The sequence below is a fragment of the Triticum aestivum genome, chromosome 7B (assembly GCF_018294505.1).
Source record: "Triticum aestivum cultivar Chinese Spring chromosome 7B, IWGSC CS RefSeq v2.1, whole genome shotgun sequence".
Taxonomy (NCBI): domain Eukaryota; kingdom Viridiplantae; phylum Streptophyta; class Magnoliopsida; order Poales; family Poaceae; genus Triticum; species Triticum aestivum.
The window spans coordinates 355,498,450-355,522,688 of record NC_057813.1 but is presented as its reverse complement, the minus strand read 5'-3'; positions in this window follow the sequence as shown (position 1 = coordinate 355,522,688).

Here is a 24,239-nt window from a genome sequence, read left to right as displayed (position 1 = left end):
GGTAGGAGGACAGCAGCTGCGGGATACACATATGACTTGCAACATGACCTAGCCAGTAAAGCTGGTCAGACTAGATCAAACTACGGATCAAGGGGCCGTGCCCCAGTGCGAGACAACGGCTATGAAGCCCGGCATGACGACCATTACTATACTCGGGATCAGAACCGAGCTCAGATGTCCGCCGATCTCCGCTGTGATATTGCGTGATATAGAGGGGTCGCACACCCTTTATGCTTCACCGATGAGGTCATGGAACACCATTTTCCGGAAGGGTTTAAACCCGTAAACATCAAACAGTACGATGGAACGACGAATCCGGCCGTGTGGATTGAAGATTTTCTTCTCCACATTCACATGGCTCGAGGAGACAACCTTCACGCCATCAAATATCTTCCTCTAATGCTGAAAGGACCAGCACGACACTGGCTAAACAACCTCCCAGAAATCTCCATTGGAACCTGGGAAGAATTGGAAGATGCTTTTCTGGCCAAATTTTAGGGCACTTATGTCCGGCCACTGGATGCTGACGACTTGAGCCACATAATCCAGCAGCCAGGCGAAACAGCTTGCAAACTTTGGAATCGGTTCTTAACTAAAAAGAACCAGATCATGGACTTTCCAGACGCCGAAGCCTTAGCGGCCTTTAAACACAACATCCGCGACGAATGGCTCGCCCGACACCTCGGGCAGGAAAAGCCGAAGACCATGGCATCCTTAACGGCACTTATGACCCGCTTCTGTGCGAGCGAAGACAGTTGGTTGGCTCGTAGAAGCAACAGCTCGGGTGACCCCGGCACTTCTGAGGTGCAGGACGGCAATGGAAAACCTCACCGTAATAAAAACAAACGTCACAACAATAATGAAGACACAGACGATACGACAGTCAATGTCGGATTCAGCAGCCCTAAGTCCGGTCAACGGAAGAAACCTTTCAAAAGCAACAAGGACGGGCCATCCAGCTTTGGATAAAATCCTTGAGAGGCCCTATCAGATTCGGGGCACACCCGATAAGCCTGCAAACCACACCAACAGGAATTGTTGGGTTTTCAAACAGGCCGGCAAAATAAATACTGAACATAAGGGAAAGGGAGCTCCAAGAGAAGATGATGATGAGCCCCGTCAGCCGAGCACCGGGGGGCAGAAGCAGTTTCCCCCTAAGGTGAAAACAGAGAACATGATCTATGAAACTCATATCCCAAAAAGGAAGCGCAAGCGCCCACTAAGGGACGTCTACACTATAGTGCCGATCGCCCCGAAATTTAACCCATGGTTAGCCTGCCCCGATCACTTTTGATCGCAGGGACCACCCAACAAGTATACTCATGGGGGTTCGGCCGCCCTGGTACTTGATCCAATTAATGATGGATACCACCTCACCAGAGTCCTTATGGACGGAGGCAGCAGTCTTAACTTGATCTATCAAGACACTGTCCGCAAGATGGTCATGGACCCATCCAGAATCAAGCCCAGCAACACTACCTTTAAAGGTGTGATACCGCGCGTGGAGGCCCTTTGCATGGCTCACGTACACTGGAGGTAGTATTCGGCTCCCCAGACAACTTTCGCACCGAAGATTTAATCTTTGACATTGTCCCCTTCCGCAGTGGCTACCATGCACCACTCAGAGGAACTGCTTTCACCTACTTTAATGCAGTTCTGCACTATGCTTACTTAAAGCTTAAAATGCCCGAACCTCGTGGCGTTATTACAGTCAATGGTAATATGGAGCACTCCCTCCGCATTGAAGAGCACACCGTGGCCCTTGCAACTGAAGTGTATGGCGGCCTTATCAAGCCGAACAGTGCGCCGGCCATTAAAGCCAATGACGTATCCAAAGTAGTCCAGTCCATGCATAATAGCAATGAATCAACGGATATAGACCGTGATTAGTAGTTCAGCCTCCGCCGGCGGCCCTATCAGATTGCAGCAGATGTACCGCGCGTACATAATTATGCACTAAAAATACCCTGGGCGGCACCGGAGGCACACTGCGGAAAAGGTCCATTGTACGGCTTGACCCTATCAGGACTGCATACATCTTTTTCTCTCTCGTTGTAGGTTCATCAAGAGCCCTACTCGCTAGATGGTTGTTGCTTGAGATCCTTTTACGGCTAGAGCTTCCCAACCATCAAATACTCCTATCAAAGGAATTATTAATAAGGAGAAGGGGCGCAGACGTGCGACATGGCATCACTGGAGTTTTTCGTACTATGATCTTTAGGCCCTGTGTTAGACTTTCCCTTAAGTATAACTTTTCCTTTTCGGCATGTAACATGACCTTAATATTGAATGGCATTGTCTGTTGAAACACACCTCGATGCATCAATAAGGATATAAAGGAAACAGATGATTATCACCTTTTTGGTTGGATTCTTGTATTTTCTCGTCATCTGTGTCCCCTCCTTATGTTCGACTGACATATGTGGCTCGGCACGACCTTCATACCAGGGGCTATCTTCGGCCCCGCAAACTCTTAGGTCTGAACACCTCTAGGGAACTCTTCGCGTCCCAGATATTGCATTATATGCATTGGCTCCGAATCATGTATTTGAGCACTGGAAGAAGAGTTCCGCAAACATGATTCGGAGCCGATGCATATAATGCAATATCCGGGACTCCTTACGTTCCACAAGTTCGGCTAAGGTAGTAAAGGGAGAACTACTGTGATTGTATTTCTGGCACGTCCGGTTAAGTATCTCAGTAGAGAAAGCCAAAAACTGACTGTCATGATAGGCGAGAGCGGGTCAGCGATCCGATGACTTAGTGTTATACTCCAAATCGTTCGCGATTTATGCCATGTCATACGAGGGGCTGGGCTTTTGACTAGCCGTGGTGCAAAGGCGCCGTACTCCGGACTGCCGCTCATGCAAAGAAGGGACTAGTACTTAGCCCCACCAATGGACTCTTATGGCTAGATGAAAGTACTAAAATTGCATAGTCTGATTGCCTACTTGTCAGGACCCCGACTCGATGTCACATCGATCTAGCCGGTAACACCTCATATCACTTTGCGGCCTCACGCACGGTATCCCCACGGGTGTCGTCTTACCTTTTTCCCGGGACCGTTTGCGCCTTTTGGCTCACGTATATGATAGTGTCGCTAGCATCCATATGATAAGGAGCCCGGGCTGACATGAGTAGTCGTAAACCCAAAGTGGCACAGACTTACAGGGACAGGCATCCATGACCCAGCTTCGAACGTGTCGGTCATCAGCAAGTGGGTCCGGGCTGTAGCACTGGGCTAGCAGGACTCCGGTAAACCGGGCTGTAGCGGGCTAACAGGACTCCGGTACTCAAAGCGTGACATTTCCCCGAAGGGACAGACACAGGAACGAAGAAGGACACATGCCGGCCAGCCTAAGTGTTCCAGAGCAGTAGCAAGCTACCATGGCTCAGCGGTAACACTAGGAGACATTTCCCGGTAAGAGAGGCTACTAAAGATAAACAACTAGATAGTCAGATCCCACACATACCAAGCATTTCAATCATACACACAATATGCTCGATATGTGCAAATACAACGAAGCATCACAACATGACTCTACGACACAAGTACTTTATTTAAGGCTCAGGGAGCCATACATAACATACACAAAGGTACGGGTCTCACGACCCAACATACAAGTCATACAGTCATACAAACCAGTAGCGGAAGTAACTTGTCTGAGTACAGACAACTAGTAAAATAAAAGAGGCTTGGAAAGCCTAGCTATACTACGTGGTCCTTCACAAGCTCAGGGTCACCACCTGGGTCTTTAGCCTATTCGTTGATGTCAACGTCTACATAGAACCCATCAGAAGGGGTTGCAGCGTCTTCTGTAAAAAATGTAGATTATAGCAACATGAGTACAAAGGTACTCAGCAAGACTTACATCAGATCCTACATACATGCATATTATCAAGAAGGGTTGGTGGAGTTATTGCAGCAAGCCAGCTTTGACTCTTGGCTAGACTATCCTGCGATACTTCAACTTGAAATGGTTTCGCGCACACGAGTCCACTACTCACCACTTCAATACACTACCGAGGATCCGCCTCCGTCTTCCTACGGAAGAGCCATCCTCGGCACTCACACTTATCTTGAGGCTTTTAGCAGTTTCCATTTACTTGTCTATGAACTGTATAGGCAACCAAGTAGTCCTTTACCACGGACGCGGCTATTCGAATAGATTATGATAACCCTGCAGGGGTGTACTTCTTCATACATGTTTCCACCACTTAGCGTCTGCACACGACATGTGCTCGGCAGACTTCAAGCGAAAGCCGACGTGGGTGTAGACCACGACCTACCTAAACACTTAAGCCTCTAGTCCAGGTTTATCGCCTATCCAGGTTCCATCCGCAGGGAGTCCGGCCGAGGTTTCCCATACGGCCCCGAACGATGTGAACAGGGTTCCCGAGATACCTAACGGGTATTCGGTACACCCGGCCACGTACCTACCGCATCACAGCCCACCCCTACGGTCAGCGCTGTCCACGGCCTCCAGTAGGCTACAAACACCAGAAACTACTTGCAACTCCTGGACAGAGAGCTAGGGTGAATAAGAAGTCGAGCGGGGTCATATTTCAGGGCCCAATGCATGGTAGTAGCTGTATCTTAAATCACACATACAGATCTCAGTGCTTAAGGTCGGCTTCAATGAAACAACCCACCATGTACTCCTACATGGCCTCTCATCGATACCTTTACCAAATCGTGTTCACCACACCACTCTCATTACCGACATAATCATTTCACTCTAGCCCATCACCCAGATGAACCAGACCTGACACGACTCTAAGCATAGCAGGCATAGCAAGGTAGGAACAACACATACATATGGCTCAATCAACTCCTACACATGCTAGTGGGTTTCATCTAGTTACTGTGGCAATGACAGGTCATGCAGAGGAAATGGGTTCAACTACTGTAGCACACAGCAGTTTGAAACGCGTTGTCTTAATGCAGTAAAAGAGAGCAGGAGCGAGAACATGGGATTGTATCGATATGATCAAATGGTTGGTTGCTTGCCTGATGGGTCGATGCACTGATACGGTTCTTCGTTAGGGTAATCACGGTACTCCTCGGAGGCAGAACCTGTCGCAAAGGACACCGATACACAACCATCACCAAACAATGTGCAACAATATGATGCATGCATGAAACATGGCAATATGAGTGTGTTGGGCTAATGTAACTAAAACCAGAAGGGTTTGAACAAATTTGAATCAAAGATTCAAATTTCAAACTCAAACATGGCCTCTTAAAGTGCTTTTCCTTGTTCTGCATTAAACATCAAGTTAACTTGTTTAGTCATGCATGAAAATAGTACAGGTGGATAGATTGGATTTTTCTGATCATTTTTCATATATAATTTGTCTGATTTGGAGTTACAGAATAAAAGTTATGAATTTTTGAAGTTTAAATAATATTCTGGAATTTCCTGATTTAAATTAAATCCACAAATATAAATATTGCGCCAGCATGACGTCAGCATGACGTCAGTGGTCAACTGTGGCTGGCTGTGGTCAAACCTGACGTGTGGGGGCCACACGTCAGTGACAGGGGGGTTTAACAGGGTTAAATTAATCCTAATTAGGGATTAGTGGCGCTGGGGCCCACTGGTCTGTGTCAGGGGGTTAACTAACAGTGGTTAGCGCTAATCCTGATTAGCTACAGGGCTGGGCCCACCTGTCAGGGACTCAGGGGGGGTCCTGCCGTGGTCAAAGTGGGTCAAACCCACCGGCGACATGACGTCGGCGAGGCCCGAGACGGCGGCGCGGTGCGGGATCGCGCCACAGGGCACGGGCGAGGCCGTGCTTGGGCTCGTTGGAGAGCTCTTGCTCCCGCGCGTCGAGCGGTGGTGGTGGCCGAGCCTGGGGTGGCCGGTACCGACGACGGCGACGACCGTGGCGGCTGCCGGAGCTCGGTTGAGCTCGGGATCGAGGCTACAACGGCTGCGGAGATGCGGGGTTGGCACCTACGGCTTCTACGCGGTGCGGTGAAGATGTGGGTGTGCTCGGTTGGGCGCTACGGTGACTGTGGCCACGAGGCGACATCGCCGGCGGCGTGGAGCTCTCGGCCAAGACGGGGCTAAGGCCTAGAGATTGAACGAGACCAGGGGAGAAGGGGGAAACGACCCGGGGGCTCACCGCGGAGCTGCAGGGATGGTTAGCGGGCTCGGGGACGCGCTGGGGACGGCGAATTCGACGGCGATGATGGTCGGAGCCCGAAGAGGGGACGGCGACGTGGCGGCGTGTCAGGACCCCGACTCGATGTCACATCGATCTAGCTGGTAACACCTCATATCACTTTGCGGCCTCACGCACGGTATCCCCACGGGTGTCGTCTTACCTTTTCCCGGGACCGTTTGCGCCTTTTGGCTCACGTATATGATAGTGTCGCTAGCATCCATATGATAAAGAGCCCGGGCTGACATGACTAGTCGTAAACCCAAAGTGGCACAGACTTACAGGGACAGGCATCCATGACCCAGCTTCGAACGTGTCGGTCATCAGCAAGTGGGTCCGGGCTGTAGCACTGGGCTAGCAGGACTCCGGTAAACCGGGCTGTAGCGGGCTAACAGGACTCCGGTACTCAAAGCGTGACATTTCCCCGAAGGGACAGACACAGGAACGAAGAAGGACACATGCCGGCCAGCCTAAGTGTTCCAGAGCAGTAGCAAGCTACCATGGCTCAGCGGTAACACTAGGAGACATTTCCCGGTAAGAGAGGCTACTAAAGATAAACAACTAGATAGTCAGATCCCACACATACCAAGCATTTCAATCATACACACAATATGCTCGATATGTGCAAATACAACGAAGCATCACAACATGACTCTACGACACAAGTACTTTATTTAAGGCTCAGGAGCCATACATAACATACACACAAAGGTACGGGTCTCACGACCCAACATACAAGTCATACAATCATACAAGCCAACAGCGGAAGTAACTTGTCTGAGTACAGACAACTAGTAAAATAAAAGAGGCTTGGAAAGCCTGGCTATACTATGTGGTCCTTCACAAGCTCAGGGTCACCACCTGGGTCTTTAGCCTACTCGTTGATGTCAACGTCTACATAGAACCCATCAGAAGGGGTTGCAGCGTCTTCTGTAAAAATGTAGATTATAGCAACATGAGTACAAAGGTACTCAGCAAGACTTACATCAGATCCTACATACATGCATAGTATCAAGAAGGGTTGGTGGAGTTATTGCAGCAAGCCAGCTTTGACTCTTGGCTAGACTATCCTACGATACTCCAACTTGAAATAGTTTTGCGCACACGAGTCCACTACTCACCACTTCAATACACTACCGAGGATCCACCTCCGTCTTCCTACGGAAGAGCCATCCTCGGCACTCACACTTATCTTGAGGCTTTTAGTAGTTTCCATTTACTTGTCTATGAACTGTATAGGCAACCAAGTAGTCCTTTACCGCGGACGCGGCTATTCGAATAGATCATGTTAACCCTGCAGGGGTGTACTTCTTCATACATGTTTCCACCACTTAGCGTCTGCACACGACATGTGCTCGGCAGACTTCAAGCGAAAGCCGACGTGGGTGTAGACCACGACCTACCTAAACACTTAAGCCTCTAGTCCAGGTTTATCGCCTATTCAGGTTCCATCCGCAGGGAGTCCGGCCGAGGTTTCCCATACGGCCCCGAACGATGTGAACAGGGTTCCCGAGATACCTAACGGGTATTCGGTACACCCGGCCACGTACCTACCGCATCACAGCCCACCCCTACGGTCAGCGCTGTCCACGGCCTCCAGTAGGCTACAAACACCAGAAACTACTTGCAACTCCTGGACAGAGAGCTAGGGTGAATAAGAAGTCGAGCGGGGTCATATTTCAGGGCCCAATGCATGGTAGTAGCTGTATCTTAAATCACACATACAGATCTCAGTGCTTAAGGTCGGCTTCAATGAAACAACCCACCATGTACTCCTACATGGCCTCTCATCGATACCTTTACCAAATCGTGTTCACCACACCACTCTTATTACCGACATAATCATTTCACTCTAGCCCATCACCCAGATGAACCAGACCTGACACAACTCTAAGCATAGCAGGCATAGCAAGGTAGGAACAACACATACATATGGCTCAATCAACTCCTACACATGCTAGTGGGTTTCATCTAGTTACTGTGGCAATGACAGGTCATGCAGAGGAAATGGGTTCAACTACCGTAGCACACAGCAGTTTGAATCGCGTTGTCTTAATGCAGTAAAAGAGAGCAGGAGCGAGAACATGGGATTGTATCGATATGATCAAATGGTTGGTTGCTTGCCTGATGGTTCGTTGCACGGATACGACTCTTCGTTAGGGTAATCACGATACTCCTCGGGGACAGATCCTGTCGCAAAGGATAACGATACACAGGCATCACCAAACAATGTGCAACAATATGATGCATGCATGAAACATGGCAATATGAGTGTGTTGGGCTAATGCAACTAAAGCCAGTAGGGTTTGAGCAAATTTGAATCAAAGATTCAAATTCCAATTCAAATATGGCCTTTTAAAGTGCCTTTCCTTGTTCTGATTAAAACATCAATTTAACTTGTTTGATCATGCATGAAAATAGTACAGATGGATAGATTGGATTTTTCTGATCATTTTTCATATATAATTTGTCCAATTTGGAGTTACAGAATAAAAGTTATGAATTTTTGAAGTTTAAATAATATTCTGGAATTTCCTGATTTAATTTAAATCCAGAAATATCATTTACTGCGTCAGCCTGACATCACAGTGACATCAGCAGGTCAACAGGGCTGGCTCGGGTCAAACCTGACGTGTGGGGTCCACACGTCAGTGTCACAGGGACTAATCCCGCGTTGACCCCGGGCTGGTTAGCTTTGACTATGCCCTGGGGCCCACTTGTCAGCGTCAGTAGGTGGTGGATTAGTGGTTAATCAACTAGGCCACGTCAGCTCGCCGGAGTTCTGGCCGGCGGCGACCAACAGTGCGGCGGCGATAGTGGTTTTGGTCGTTTCGGCCACCAAATGGACCGCGGAGGCCACCGGAGTGAAGCTGAGGACGACCCGCGGCTCTTGGCGGAGTCAGTTGGGGTCGGGGTGGCCGGAGTCGACGGCGGCGAGCTCGGCTGCGGCCGCCGGGGTTCGGTCGTGCACGGGAGTGGTGCTGGAGCTCGAAGTCGAGCAAAGTGAGGCGCTAGGGATGCTCTACTGGGTTCTTGCGAACGTGTTGGACTCGCCGGGGTGACCAAATGGTCACCGGAGCTGCGTCGACGGCGAGCTCGGCGACGGCGGAGGTTCGGCCGTGGTGGGGATGAGCTACGGTGAGGGAACGAGGGGAAGAAGAGGGGGAAACGGTGGCGTAGCTCACCGCGGTTGCAGTGGGCGTCGAAGCGGGCTCGGGGACGCGCTGGAGACGGCGAATTCGTCGGCGACGGTGGTCGGAGCCCGAAGAGGGGAACGGCGACGTGGCGGCGATGCAGGGCTTCCGGGGACTCGTGGAGCGGTGGGGAGGAAGAGGGAGTTGTGGCGGAGCTTCTGAGCTACTCGGGGGAGCGAGGGGTGGCCGGAGACAGTGGCTACGGCGAACGGCGGCGACGGTGTGCTTCGGCCGAGAGCGAGAGAGAGCGAGGGAGAAACGGGGGAGAGTGAGCGAGAGCAGGGGGGATCGGGACGGGCTGCGGACGTCGTCCACGCGGCCAGGAGGGCGTCGGCAAGCAGGAGGTGGCCGCGCGGCCGCGCGCGCGCGAGCACGCAGCAGCTTCGGGGCGTGGGGAGGAAGACGACGGGGAGCTACAGTGTTGGGCTGGGTCGGCTGCTAGCTGGGCCGGCCAGCTGGCTGGGCCGCACAGGTAAGTCTTTCCCCTTTCTTTTCTGTTTTCTGTTTTATTTAATATATCTGCAACTTTGTTGAATTAAATAAAATACCTAGGCAACTCCAAAATTCACCAAACTACTCCTGGTCCATAGTTGGATTATTTCCAACATGAAACATTTTAGTTTGGAGATATTTGAGCATTTAAATATTTTATATTATTTTAAATGCCCAAATTCAAATATCTATGATTTAATTCAAAGACCCTAGGATGGCCTAGAAAAATGTGCACCACTTTTGTCAGAGGTTCTGAACCAAGGCTAAAATGATGGACATTTTAGAAGGGCATTTCAGGTTCATTGAAAAATTATTTTAGTAACCCTAGTTGGTTTCAGAGGGGACTGGGGGTTCTGTCATCCCCATTTCAAGTTTCTGATGAAAGAGTAAACATGATGCAACACTCTAATGCATGACTAGCTAGGGTGTGACAACTCACCCCCACTCAAAAGAATCTCGTCCCGAGATTTGGGTTCCTCCGAGAAGAAGGCGGGATATTCAAGTCGAAGACGATCCTCCCTTTCCCAAGTTGCTTCATCCTCAGAGTGGTGCGACCATTGAACCTTGAGAAACTTGATATTATGGCGTCGCGTGGTACGTTCGGCTTGATCGAGGATACGAATGGGGTACTCTCGATATGTAAGATTATCTTGGAGATCAAGCGTTTCGTGGTCCACTTCACGGATAGGATCCGAGAAGCAACGCCTGAGTTGAGAAACGTGGAAGACATCGTGAACTCTGGAGAGGTGCGGAGGTAGTTCCAACTGGTAGGCAACTTCTCCTCGTTTGGCAAGAATGCGAAAAGGTCCAATGTAACGAGGAGCCAATTTGCCTTTGATACCGAAACGTTGGGTTCCCTTCAGAGGGGTGACCCGAAGATAAGCCTTCTCGTCAACCTCGAAAGTCATAGCCTTATGTTTTCGGTCATATTGACTCTTTTGACGGGATTGGGCTGTTTTCAACTTTTCACGAACGATACGAACTTGTTCTTCTGCTTCCTGAATCATATCCGGGCCAAAGAATTGTCTTTCCCCGGTCTCTGACCAGTTAAGGGGTGTTCGACATCGTCGTCCATAGAGAACTTCAAAAGGGGCTTTACCCAAGCTAGATTGATAGCTGTTGTTGTAAGCGAATTCGGCAAATGGAAGGCACTTCTCCCAGTCCATTCCGAAAGAGATAACAGAGGCTCGAAGCATGTCTTCTAGAATCTGATTGACGCGTTCCACTTGACCACTTGACTGAGGGTGGAAAGCGGTGCTAAAGGAGAGACGGGTTCCCATAGCATTTTGGAAACTTTCCCAAAATCGAGAGGTGAAAAGACTTCCTCGATCCGAATTGATTTCCAAAGGAACACCATGGAGGGACACTATTCGGGAGATGTATAAGTCTGCCAGCTGACTAGCGGTTATACTCTCACGAACAGGTAAGAAATGAGCTACTTTGGAAAGACGATCGACCACGACGAAAATAGCATTATTCCCTCTTTTGGTCCTGGGAAAACCGGTAATGAAATCCATACCAATTTTATCCCATTTCCATTCAGGAATAGCTAAGGGTTGAAGGGTGCCAGCAGGCCGTTGATGCTCTGCTTTTACACGACGACAGACGTCGCAATTAGCAATATACTGAGCAATTTCTCTCTTCATCCTAGTCCACCAGAACCTCTGGCGTAGGTCCTGATACATTTTAGTACTACCGGGATGAATGGTGAGAGGAGATTCATGGGCCTCCTTAAGGATCAACTGCCGCAGATGCTGGTTCTTGGGAACCACTAGACGATTCTCAAAGTACACAACACCATGATCATTTGTGGAGAAACAACTAGCACCTCCGCTAGCAATGTTCTCTTTGATTTTAGATATTCCCTTATCTCGCTTTTGGGCAGCGATGATTTGATCCGTAAGAGTAGGTTTTGCTACCAAGGTGGAAAGAAAACCTTGAGGTACAATGTGAAGGTTAAGCTTCCGAAATTCCTCATGGAGAAGCGGTTGACTTTGTTGTAACATCAGGTTGTTACAATAAGATTTACGACTTAGCGCATCAGCCATGACGTTGGCTTTCCCTGGGGTGTAGGTTATTCCTAAGTCGAAGTCTGTGATCAATTCAACCCAACGTCTCTGCCTGAGATTCAAATCCGGTTGGGTGAAGATGTACTTCAGGCTTTGGTGATCAGTGAATATTTCGCAACGATTACCGAGGAGGTAATGTCGCCAGGTCTTAAGTGCATAGACTACGGCTGCAAGTTCTAGATCATGAGTAGGATAATTCTCCTCATGTGGGTGCAATTGCCGTGAAGCGTAAGCAATTACGTGTCGATCTTGCATGAGAATGCAACCTAGTCCTTGTCGCGAGGCGTCGCAGTAGATAACAAAGTCCTTGGAGAAGTCTGGCGGTACCAGTACGGGAGCAGAAGTCAGGCGTCTTTTCAGTTCCTGAAAACTGTGCTCACATTGTGGAGTCCATTCGAACTTCTTATCTTTCTTGAGGAGTTCGGTTAGAGGTTTAGCAACTTTGGAGAAGTTCTCGACAAAGCGACGGCAATAGCTCGCTAAGCCTAGAAAACTCCGAACTTGCTTGACCGATTCGGGTGGAGTCCAATCAAGGACGGCTTGAACTCGCTCAGGGTTAACAGCAATACCTTTACCAGATATTACATGACCCAGATAGGTCACTTCTGGCAACCAGAATTCACATTTTGAAAATTTGGCATAAAGGCGATGCTCACGAAGTTTCTGCAACACTAGTCTTAGATGTTCGGCATGTTCTTCCTCGTTCTTGGAGTAGATGAGTATATCATCGAGATAAACTACGACGAATTTATCCAAATACTCCATGAAGATTGAGTTCATTAACCGAGAAAAGGTGGCTGGAGCGTTGGTTAAACCGAAGGACATGACGGTGTACTCGTATTGGCCATAACGAGTAACAAAGGCCGTTTTAGGAATGTCCCCGTTTCTGATTTTGATTTGATGGTATCCCAACCTCAAATCCATCTTGGAGAAGACTGAGGATCCAGCGAGCTGATCATACAGGTCGTTGATCCTGGGAAGTGGATATTTGTTCTTGATTGTGACCAAATTGACAGGTCGGTAATCTACAACCATCCGGTCCGTACCATCCTTCTTCTTGACGAATAGGACGGGGCAAGCCCACGGAGATGAACTAGGTCGGATGAAACCCTTTTTCAAGGATTCATCGAGTTGTTTCTTAAGCTCGGCTAGTTCTAGAGGTGCCATCTTGTAAGGTCTTCTAGCAATCGGAACGGTTCCGGGGATGAGGTCTATTACGAACTCAACATCCCTGTCAGGTGGAACACCTGGCAATTCCTCTGGAAAGACATCCGGGAAGTCACGGACTACCGGAACGTCCTCAAGGTCTGGCAAAGGGTTGGCGTTAAGAGAATATAATTGTCGCTTGGCTATTCGAGTCAAAACGTTGACTATCTTCCCGAAGGGTGGGTGAGTTGAACAGTCCTAGAGAAGCAATCAATTTGGGCATGATGGGCTGACATCCAGTCCATACCCAAAATGATATTAATATCTGAAGATTTAAGGGCTATCAAAGATGCAAGGAAAACAAGTCTGTCGACTTGGATTTCATTTCCATAACTTACCCTAGAGGTCTGCCATCTAGACCCAGGGGTAGAGATTTCCATAGTGGATGGCAAGTCACAGAATGCAACGTTATGCAAACGAGCATAATTTTCAGATATAAAGGAATGAGAGGCTCCTGTATCGAAAAGAACAGATGCCGGGTGGCAATTAACAAGAAGCGTACCGAGAACGACGTTGGGATCCTCTTGAGCTTCTTCGGCAGAGACACAGTTGACATGGCCACGTGAAGCGGTGACCGGTTTAGCGTGGAACACTTTTCCTGTCGGCTTGCCACGGCCAACAGCTTTAGCAGATTGATTGGGGTTGGTCTGGGGACACTCACGCATATAATGACCAGATTCCCCACACTTGAAACAAGTCACGGAACTGGTACGTGGAGGAGCATTATTGGTTGGACCCCCATAGGGCTTAGCTGGAGCAGACTGTTGAGCGGGGCGAGGCGCCTGGAAAGATGGCCTCGGTGTGAACCTGGGTGGCAGGGCGGTGTTGGGTACCCACACGCGGCGCTTCTGAGGACCAGCACCGGATGAGGAACCCGTGTCACGTCCATGCTTGCGTGTTGCGTCATAGTCAGTCTGACCAGTTTCAGCACTGATGGCTTTGTTGACAAGTTTCGAAAAAGATGTGCACTCATGCAGACGGAGGTCGCGGCGAAGCTCAGGACTAAGGCCCTTACGGAACCTTGCTTGCTTCTTGGCGTCAGTAGAAACTTCCTCGGTTGCATATCGTGCAAGATTACCAAACTCCCTGCTATAGACATCCACAGAAAGTCGGCCTTGGGTGAAATTGCAAAATTCTTCACGCTTACGGTCCATGAGACCCTCCGGAATGTGATGTTCACGGAAAGCGTCGCTGAATTCAGCCCAAGTTGTGACATGGCCCGCTGGGCGCATAGCTCCATAATTCTCCCACCATAGACTGGCGGGGCCTTCAAGATGATATGCAGCAAAGGTGACCTTGTCAGCCTCAGCTACCAGCGCGGAACGCAGCTTGTGAGAGATACTGCGAAGCCAGTCATCAGCGTCGAGAGGCTCGACGGAGTGGTGGAACGTGGGTGGATGCAATTTGATAAAATCACTGAGTGACACCACGTTAGCCCTCTGATGGTGTGCTGTATTCTGTTCAATACGCTCCAACAAACGGTTTGTCTCCCGCTTGTTTCGCTCAGCTTCCATCATAACCTCGGCTAGTGAAGGAGGATGAGGCAGATTTTCATTCCTGGCTTCACTGCCTTCGGCCTGCTCTTGAGAAGCAGGGTTGGCGCGCGTGTTGACCATCCTAGGTAAACAAGACAATGATTTAGTCAGAATGATGAAATTCCGACATGGGATATATAATGTAAGGAATAACTCGGAATGCAAGATGATCATCCGTATGACATGGTAGATACAGAAACTGCTTCTTTATTCCATCGTCATACACACCATACAGGTTTAGTACAAGACCAAACAAAGTACTATTACGGTGAGAAAAGGATTACATCTCATCGGAGGCATTCCAAGCTCCTATACATTATTTTTCTACACCTCCGGAAGGAGTACAAACTAGGTCATATCCCACGAGTCACGCAGGACGATAGACGACACAGCTAGTGCGAACTAGTGATACTACTACTAACTCAGACCGATCCGTAGTAGTCCTCGTAGAAGTCACCTCCATAGCCTGGAAGCTCAACATGTTCATCCGGAAACAGACGATCTCGCGGAGCTTGTGGACCATAGGGGCTAGGATGAGGCCTTGGACCAACAAACGGTGGCCTGCGGGGACCGCGAGGTGGGGTGATGCCTCCTACATCACGCCAAACCATCACGTCCGGCAGAGCAGATCTCACAGGATAGAGATCGCGCATATCTGAATATCCAGCTTGCACCGCCGGTGCGAACCGAGTCAAAGTGGCCCAGTGGTCAGCACGGGTATTGAAGAGCTCTAACCTTAAGGCCCGATTTTCACGGTCCTTATCCTCGAGCATCTCAGCAGTGGTGCGAGTCCGTGAATCCTCCTGAGTGGAGTCAGCATAGATAGCCTGGAGATATCCTTGTGCTCCCGGAAGTGATCCTGGCATATACCGGAAGTCAGAGTCCCGAAATAGACCAGATCTGACTCGCATAATGGTCATCATAGAGTAGGCGGCATCCTGCACAGCCATCTCGATAGTAACCCCGAGTCCATAGGAGCAGTGAAGAGGCTCAGTGGATCCAGGATAAGATGGAAATATCCTGACAGTGCAGAGATACTGGCTTTGATTAAAGTCTCGGAATTGCTCTTCGACCGTGTACTCAGGATACCAGCGGTATCCAGCCTCAGTCATTACCCTGACCAACTTAGCAGTATGGCCGGGTACATCTAGGCATCGAGTCAGGCGAACCACTTGATTGAGGTCGCGAGTGGCCATCTGAAAGCATAATCATAATGCAAAGGCATTAGAATTTCTAGCAAAATTTCGGCAGCATAACAGCTGTAAATGCTCAAAAAGGATATTGAGACATTTGACAAAGGATTTCGTACACACCCAACATCATCATATCAAAGTTCTGGAACCATTCTAACAACATAATGTGGTAGTAGAACTGAACTAGGCTTGTAACCATCAAACTTATAAGGTACTACTGATTAGTAACACGTGATCCTGATAGAGAGAACAGATCCTAATTCCTTAACCCCCGGTGGAAGAATGGACTGACTCAGATCAGAATGTCATAAGATAAAGGAGTAAAAGAGCCTTACGTTCCAACCCACAAACAATTCCCCTACATATAGCTAAAGAATTTCTAGACTCAACATCGACCAGTTTGGCTTGGAGAACCTACAGGCAGTCCGGCTCTGATGCCAACGCTGTCAGGACCCCGACTCGATGTCACATCGATCTAGCTGGTAACACCTCATATCACTTTGCGGCCTCACGCACGGTATCCCCACGGGTGTCGTCTTACCTTTTCCCGGGACCGTTTGCGCCTTTTGGCTCACGTATATGATAGTGTCGCTAGCATCCATATGATAAAGAGCCCGGGCTGACATGACTAGTCGTAAACCCAAAGTGGCACAGACTTACAGGGACAGGCATCCATGACCCAGCTTCGAACGTGTCGGTCATCAGCAAGTGGGTCCGGGCTGTAGCACTGGGCTAGCAGGACTCCGGTAAACCGGGCTGTAGCGGGCTAACAGGACTCCGGTACTCAATGCGTGACATTTCCCCGAAGGGACAGACACAGGAACGAAGAAGGACACATGCCGGCCAGCCTAAGTGTTCCAGAGCAGTAGCAAGCTACCATGGCTCAGCGGTAACACTAGGAGACATTTCCCGGTAAGAGAGGCTACTAAAGATAAACAACTAGATAGTCAGATCCCACACATACCAAGCATTTCAATCATACACACAATATGCTCGATATGTGCAATACAACGAAGCATCACAACATGACTCTACGACACAAGTACTTTATTTAGGGCTCAGAGAGCCATACATAACATACACACAAAGGTACGGGTCTCACGACCCAACATACAAGTCATACAATCATACAAGCCAACAGCGGAAGTAACTTGTCTGAGTACAGACAACTAGTAAAATAAAAGAGGCTTGGAAAGCCTGGCTATACTATGTGGTCCTTCACAAGCTCAGGGTCACCACCTGGGTCTTTAGCCTACTCGTTGATGTCAACGTCTACATAGAACCCATCAGAAGGGGTTGCAGCGTCTTCTGTAAAAATGTAGATTATAGCAACATGAGTACAAAGGTACTCAGCGAGACTTACATCAGATCCTACATACATGCACAGTATCAAGAAGGGTTGGTGGAGTTATTGCAGCAAGCCAGCTTTGACTCTTGGCTAGGCTATCCTACGATACTCCAACTTGAAATAGTTTTGCGCACACGAGTCCACTACTCACCACTTCAATACACTACCGAGGATCCACCTCCGTCTTCCTACGGAAGAGCCATCCTCGGCACTCACACTTATCTTGAGGCTTTTAGTAGTTTCCATTTACTTGTCTATGAACTGTATAGGCAACCAAGTAGTCCTTTACCGCGGACGCGGCTATTCGAATAGATCATGTTAACCCTGCAGGGGTGTACTTCTTCATACATGTTTCCACCACTTAGCGTCTGCACACGACATGTGCTCGGCAGACTTCAAGCGAAAGCCGACGTGGGTGTAGACCACGACCTACCTAAACACTTAAGCCTCTAGTCCAGGTTTATCGCCTATTCAGGTTCCATCCGCAGGGAGTCCGGCCGAGGTTTCCCATACGGCCCCGAACGATGTGAACAGGGTTCCCGAGATACCTAACGGGTATTCGGTACACCCGGCCACGTACCTACCGCATCACAGCCCACCCCTACGGTCAGCGCTGTCCACGGCCTCCAGTAGGCTACAAACACCAGAAACTACTTGCAACTCCTGGACAGAGAGCTAGGGTGAATAAGAAGTCGAGCGGGGTCATATTTCAGGGCCCAATGCATGGTAGTAGCTGTATCTTAAATCACACATACAGATCTCAGTGCTTAAGGTCGGCTTCAATGAAACAACCCACCATGTACTCCTACATGGCCTCTCATCGATACCTTTACCAAATCGTGTTCACCACACCACTCTTATTACCGACATAATCATTTCACTCTAGCCCATCACCCAGATGAACCAGACCTGACACAACTCTAAGCATAGCAGGCATAGCAAGGTAGGAACAACACATACATATGGCTCAATCAACTCCTACACATGCTAGTGGGTTTCATCTAGTTACTGTGGCAATGACAGGTCATGCAGAGGAAATGGGTTCAACTACCGTAGCACACAGCAGTTTGAATCGCGTTGTCTTAATGCAGTAAAATAGAGCAGGAGCGAGAACATGGGATTGTATCGATATGATCAAATGGTTGGTTGCTTGCCTGATGGTTCGTTGCACGGATACGATTCTTCGTTAGGGTAATCACGGTACTCCTCGGGGACAGATCCTGTCGCAAAGGATAACGATACACAGGCATCACCAAACAATGTGCAACAATATGATGCATGCATGAAACATGGCAATATGAGTGTGTTGGGCTAATGCAACTAAAGCCAGTAGGGTTTGAGCAAATTTGAATCAAAGATTCAAATTCCAGATTCAAATATGGCCTTTTAAAGTGCCTTTCCTTGTTCTGATTAAAACATCAATTTAACTTGTTTGATCATGCATGAAAATAGTACAGATGGATAGATTGGATTTTTCTGATCATTTTTCATATATAATTTGTCCAATTTGGAGTTACAGAATAAAAGTTATGAATTTTTGAAGTTTAAATAATATTCTGGAATTTCCTGATTTAATTTAAATCCAGAAATATCATTTACTGCGTCAGCCTGACATCACAGTGACATCAGCAGGTCAACAGGGCTGGCTCGGGTCAAACCTGACGTGTGGGGTCCACACGTCAGTGTCACAGGGACGGGTCCACACGTCAGTGTCACAGGGACTAATCCCGCGTTGACCCCGGGCTGGTTAGCTTTGACTATGCCCTGGGGCCCACTTGTCAGCGTCAGTAGGTGGTGGATTAGTGGTTAATCAACTAGGCCGCGTCAGCTCGCCGGAGTTCTGGCCGGCGGCGACCAACAGTGCGGCGGCGATAGTGGTTTTGGTCGTTTCGGCCACCAAATGGACCGCGGAGGCCACCGGAGTGAAGCTGAGGACGACCCGCGGCTCTTGGCGGAGTCAGTTGGGGTCGGGGTGGCCGGAGTCGACGGCGGCGAGCTCGGCTGCGGCCGCCGGGGTTCGGTCGTGCACGGGAGTGGTGCTGGAGCTCGAAGTCGAGCAAAGTGAGGCGCTAGGGATGCTCTACTGGTTCTTGCGAACGTGTTGGGCTCGCCGAGGTGACCAAATGGTCACCGGAGCTGCGTCGACGGCGAGCTCGGCGATGGCGGAGGTTCGGCCGTGGTGGGGATGCAGCTACGGTGAGGGAACGAGGGGAAGAAGAGGGGGAAACGGTGGTGTAGCTCACCGCGGTTGCAGTGGGCGTCGAAGCGGGCTCGGGGACGCGCTGGAGACGGCGAATTCGTCGGCGACGGTGGTCGGAGCCCGAAGAGGGGAACAGCGACGTGGCGATGATGCAGGGCTTCCGGGGACTCGTGGAGCGGTGGGGAGGAAGAGGGAGTTGTGGCGGAGCTTCTGAGCTACTCGGGGGAGCGAGGGGTGGCCGGAGACAGTGGCTACGGCAAACGGCGGCGACGGTGATCTTCGGCCGAGAGCGAGAGAGAGCGAGGGAGAAACGGGGGAGAGTGAGCGAGAGCAGGGGGGATCGGGACGGGCTGCGGACGTCGTCCACGCGGCCAGGAGGGCGTCGGCAAGCAGGAGGTGGCCGCGCGGCCGCGCGCGCGCGAGCACGCAGCAGCTTCGGGGCGTGGGGAGGAAGACGACGGGGAGCTACAGTGTTGGGCTGGGTCGGCTGCTAGCTGGGCCGGCCAGCTGGCTGGGCCGCGCAGGTAAGTCTTTCCCCTTTCTTTTCTGTTTTCTGTTTTATTTAATATATCTGCAACTTTGTTGAATTAAATAAAATACCTAGGCAACTCCAAAATTCACCAAACTACTCCTGGTCCATAGTTGGATTATTTCCAACATGAAACATTTTAGTTTGGAGATATTTGAGCATTTAAATATTTTATATTATTTTAAATGCCCAAATTCAAATATCTATGATTTAATTCAAAGACCCTAGGATGGCCTAGAAAAATGTGCACCACTTTTGTCAGAGGTTCTGAACCAAGGCTAAAATGATGGACATTTTAGAAGGGCATTTCAGGTTCATTGAAAAATTATTTTAGTAACCCTAGTTGGTTTCAGAGGGGGACTGGGGGTTCTGTCATCCCCATTTCAAGTTTCTGATGAAAGAGTAAACATGATGCAACACTCTAATGCATGACTAGCTAAGGTGTGACACGGCGATGCAGGGCTTCCGGAGGCCCGTGGAGTGGTGGGGAGGAAGAGGGGGTCGAGGCGGAGCCTCTGGGCTAGTCGGGGGAGCAAGGGGTGGCCGGTGGCTGCAGCTACGGTGAACGGCGTCGGCGGCTGCGCTCTGCTTCGGAAGAGGGGGCGAGGGAGGCGAAGCAGGTAGAGAGGGAAGAGGTGCACGGGACAGTGAGGGGGGTCAGGGGGATCGGGACGGCCTGCGGAAGTCGTCCACGCGGCCAGGAGCTCGTCGGCAAGCAGGAGGTGGCCGCGCGGCCGTGCGTGTGCGAGCACGCAGCAGCTTCGGGGCGAGGGGAGGAAGGCGACGGAGGGCTGCAGTGGTGGGCTGGGCCGCCTGCTGGCTGGGCCGGCCAGCTGGCTGGGCTGCACAGGGAGGAGCCCAGGTAAGCTTCTCCCTTTTAATTATTTTCTGTTTTCTAATTTCTGACATTTGTTTTGATTTAAATAAAATATTAAATCATTTTATTTCCTTATGCCAATTTTTGCAGGAGCTAGATATATTATTCCAGAGCTCCTTTATAAATGGCATAATATTTGGACATATATTAATATATATAAATAATATATTTCCAAAGCAAATAATTATGCATTAATTCCAAATGCCCAAAATAAATACCTATGAGCTCTTGAAAATATTGGTTTGATTTTTATCTCTGTCCAATATTTTCAGAGAGCAACATGAGCATTTTCTTGGACCTTTTTGGAGAAATTTTTATTTGGATCATTTTCAAAAATGATTTTGAGGGTTTCACAGATCCCCATTTCAAGTTTCTGATGAAAGAGTAAACATGATGCAACATTCTAATGCATGACTAGCTAGGGTGTGACAACTCACCCCCACTCAAAAGAATCTCATCCCGAGATTTGGGTTCCTCCGGGAAGAAGGCGGGATACTCGAGTCGAAGACGATCCTCCCTTTCCCAAGTTGCTTCATCCTCAGAATGGTGCGACCATTGAACTTTGAGAAACTTGATATTATGACGTCGGGTGGTACGTTCGGCTTGATCGAGGATACGAACGGGGTACTCTCGATATGTAAGATTATCTTGGAGATCAAGCGTTTCGTGGTCCACTTCACGGATAGGATCCGAGAAGCAACGCCTGAGTTGAGAAACGTGGAAGACATCGTGGACCCTAGAGAGGTGCGGAGGTAGCTCCAATTGGTAGGCAACTTCCCCTCGTTTGGCAAGAATGCGAAAAGGTCCAATGTAACGAGGAGCCAATTTGCCTTTGATACCGAAACGATGGGTTCCCTTCAGAGGGGCGACCCGAAGATAAGCCTTCTCGTCAACCTCGAAAGTCATAGCCTTATGTTTTCGGTCATATTGACTCTTTTGACGAGATTGGGCTGTTTTCAACTTTTCACGAACGATACGAACTTGTTCTTCTGCTTCCTGAATCATATCCGGGCCAAAGAATTGTCATTCCCCGGTCTCTGACCAGTTAAGGGGTGTCCGACACCGTCGTCCATAGAGAACTTCAAAAGGGGCTTTACCCAAGCTAGATTGATAGTTGTTGTTGTAAGCGAATTCGGCAAATGGAAGGCACTTCTCCCAGTCCATTCCGAATGAGATAACAGAGGCTCGAAGCATGTCTTCTAGAATCTGGTTGACGCGTTCCACTTGACCACTCGACTGAGGGTGGAAAGCGGTGCTAAAAGAGAGACGGGTTCCCATAGCATTTTGGAAACTTTCCCAAAATCGAGAGGTGAAAATACTTCCTCGATCCGAGTTAATTTCCAAAGGAACACCATGGAGGGACACTATTCGGGAGATGTATAAGTCTGCCAGCTGGCTAGCGGTTATACTCTCACGAACAGGTAAGAAATGGGCTACTTTGGAAAGACGATCGACCACGACGAAAATAGCATTATTCCCTCTCTTGGTCCTGGGAAAACCGGTAATGAAATCCATACCAATTTTATCCCATTTCCATTCAGGAATAGCTAAGGGTTGAAGGGTGCCAGCAGGCCGTTGGTGCTCTGCTTTAACACGACGACAGACGTCGCAATTAGCAATATACTGAGCAATTTCTCTTTTCATCCTAGTCCACCAGAACCTCTGGCGTAGGTCCTGATACATCTTAGTACTACCGGGATGAATGGTGAGAGGAGATTCATGAGCTTCTTTAAGGATCAACTGCCGTAGATGCTGGTTCTTGGGAACCACTAGACGGTTCTCAAAGTACACAACACCATGATCATTTGTGGAGAAACAACTAGCACCTCCGCTAGCAATGTTCTCTTTGATTTTAGATATTCCCTTATCTCGCTTTTGGGCAGCAATGATTTGATCCGAAAGAGTAGGTTTTGCTACCAAGGTGGAAAGAAAACCTTGAGGAACAATGTGAAGGTTAAGCTTCCGAAATTCCTCATGGAGAAGCGATTGACTTTGTTGTAACATCAGGTTGTTACAATAAGATTTACGACTTAGCGCATCAGCCATGACGTTGGCTTTCCCTGGGGTGTAGGTTATTCCTAGGTCGAAGTCTGTGATCAACTCCACCCAACGTCTTTGCCTGAGATTCAGATCCGGTTGGGTGAAGATGTACTTCAGACTTTGGTGATCAGTGAATATTTCGCAACGATTACCGAGGAGGTAATGCCGCCAGGTCTTAAGTGCATAGACTACGGCTGCAAGCTCTAGATCATGAGTAGGATAATTCTCCTCATGTGGGTGCAATTGCCGTGAAGCGTAGGCAATTACGTGTCGATCTTGCATGAGGATGCAACCTAGTCCTTGTCGCGAGGCGTCGAAGTAGATAACAAAGTCCTTGGAGAAGTTCTCGACAAAACGACGACAATAGCTTGCTAAGCCCAGAAAACTCCGAACTTGCTTGACCGATTCAGGTGGAGTCCAATTAAGGACGGCTTGAGCTCGCTCAGGGTTAACAGCAATACCTTTACCAGATATTACATGACCCAGATAGGTCACTTCTGACAACCAGAATTCACATTTAGAAAATTTGGCATAAAGGCGGTGCTCTCGAAGTTTCTTCAACACTAGCCTTAGATGTTCGGCATGTTCTTCCTCGTTCTTGGAGTAGATGAGTATATCATCGAGATAAACCACGACGAATTTATCCAAATACTCCATGAAGATTGAGTTCATTAACCGAGAGAAGGTGGCTGGAGCGTTGGTTAAACCGAAGGACATGACGGTGTACTCGTATTGGCCATAACGAGTAACAAAGGCCGTTTTAGGAATGTCCCCGTTTTTGATTTTGATTTGATGGTAGCCCAACCTCAAATCCATCTTGGAGAAGACTGAGGATCCAGCGAGCTGATCATACAGGTCGTTGATCCTGGGAAGCGGATATTTGTTCTTGATTGTGACCAAATTGACAGGTCGGTAATCTACAACCATCCGGTCCGTACCATCCTTCTTCTTGACGAATAGGACGGGGCAAGCCCACGGCGATGAACTAGGGCGGATGAAACCCTTTTTCAAGGACTCATCGAGTTGTTTCTTAAGCTCGGCTAGTTCTAGGGGTGCCATCTTATAAGGTCTTCTAGCAATCGGAACGGTTCCTGGGATGAGGTCTATTACGAACTTAACATCCCTGTCAAGTGGAACACCTGGCAATTCCTCTGGGAAGACATCCGGGAAGTCACGGACTACCGGAACGTCCTCAAGATCTGGCAAAGGGCTAGCGTTAAGAGAATATAATTGTCACTTGGCTATTCGGGTTAAGACATTGACTATCTTGCCCGAAGGGTGAGTGAGTTGAAAAGTCCTAGAGAAGCAATCAATTTGGGCATGATGAGCTGACATCCAGTCCATACCCAGAATGATATTAATATCTGAAGATTTAAGGGCTATCA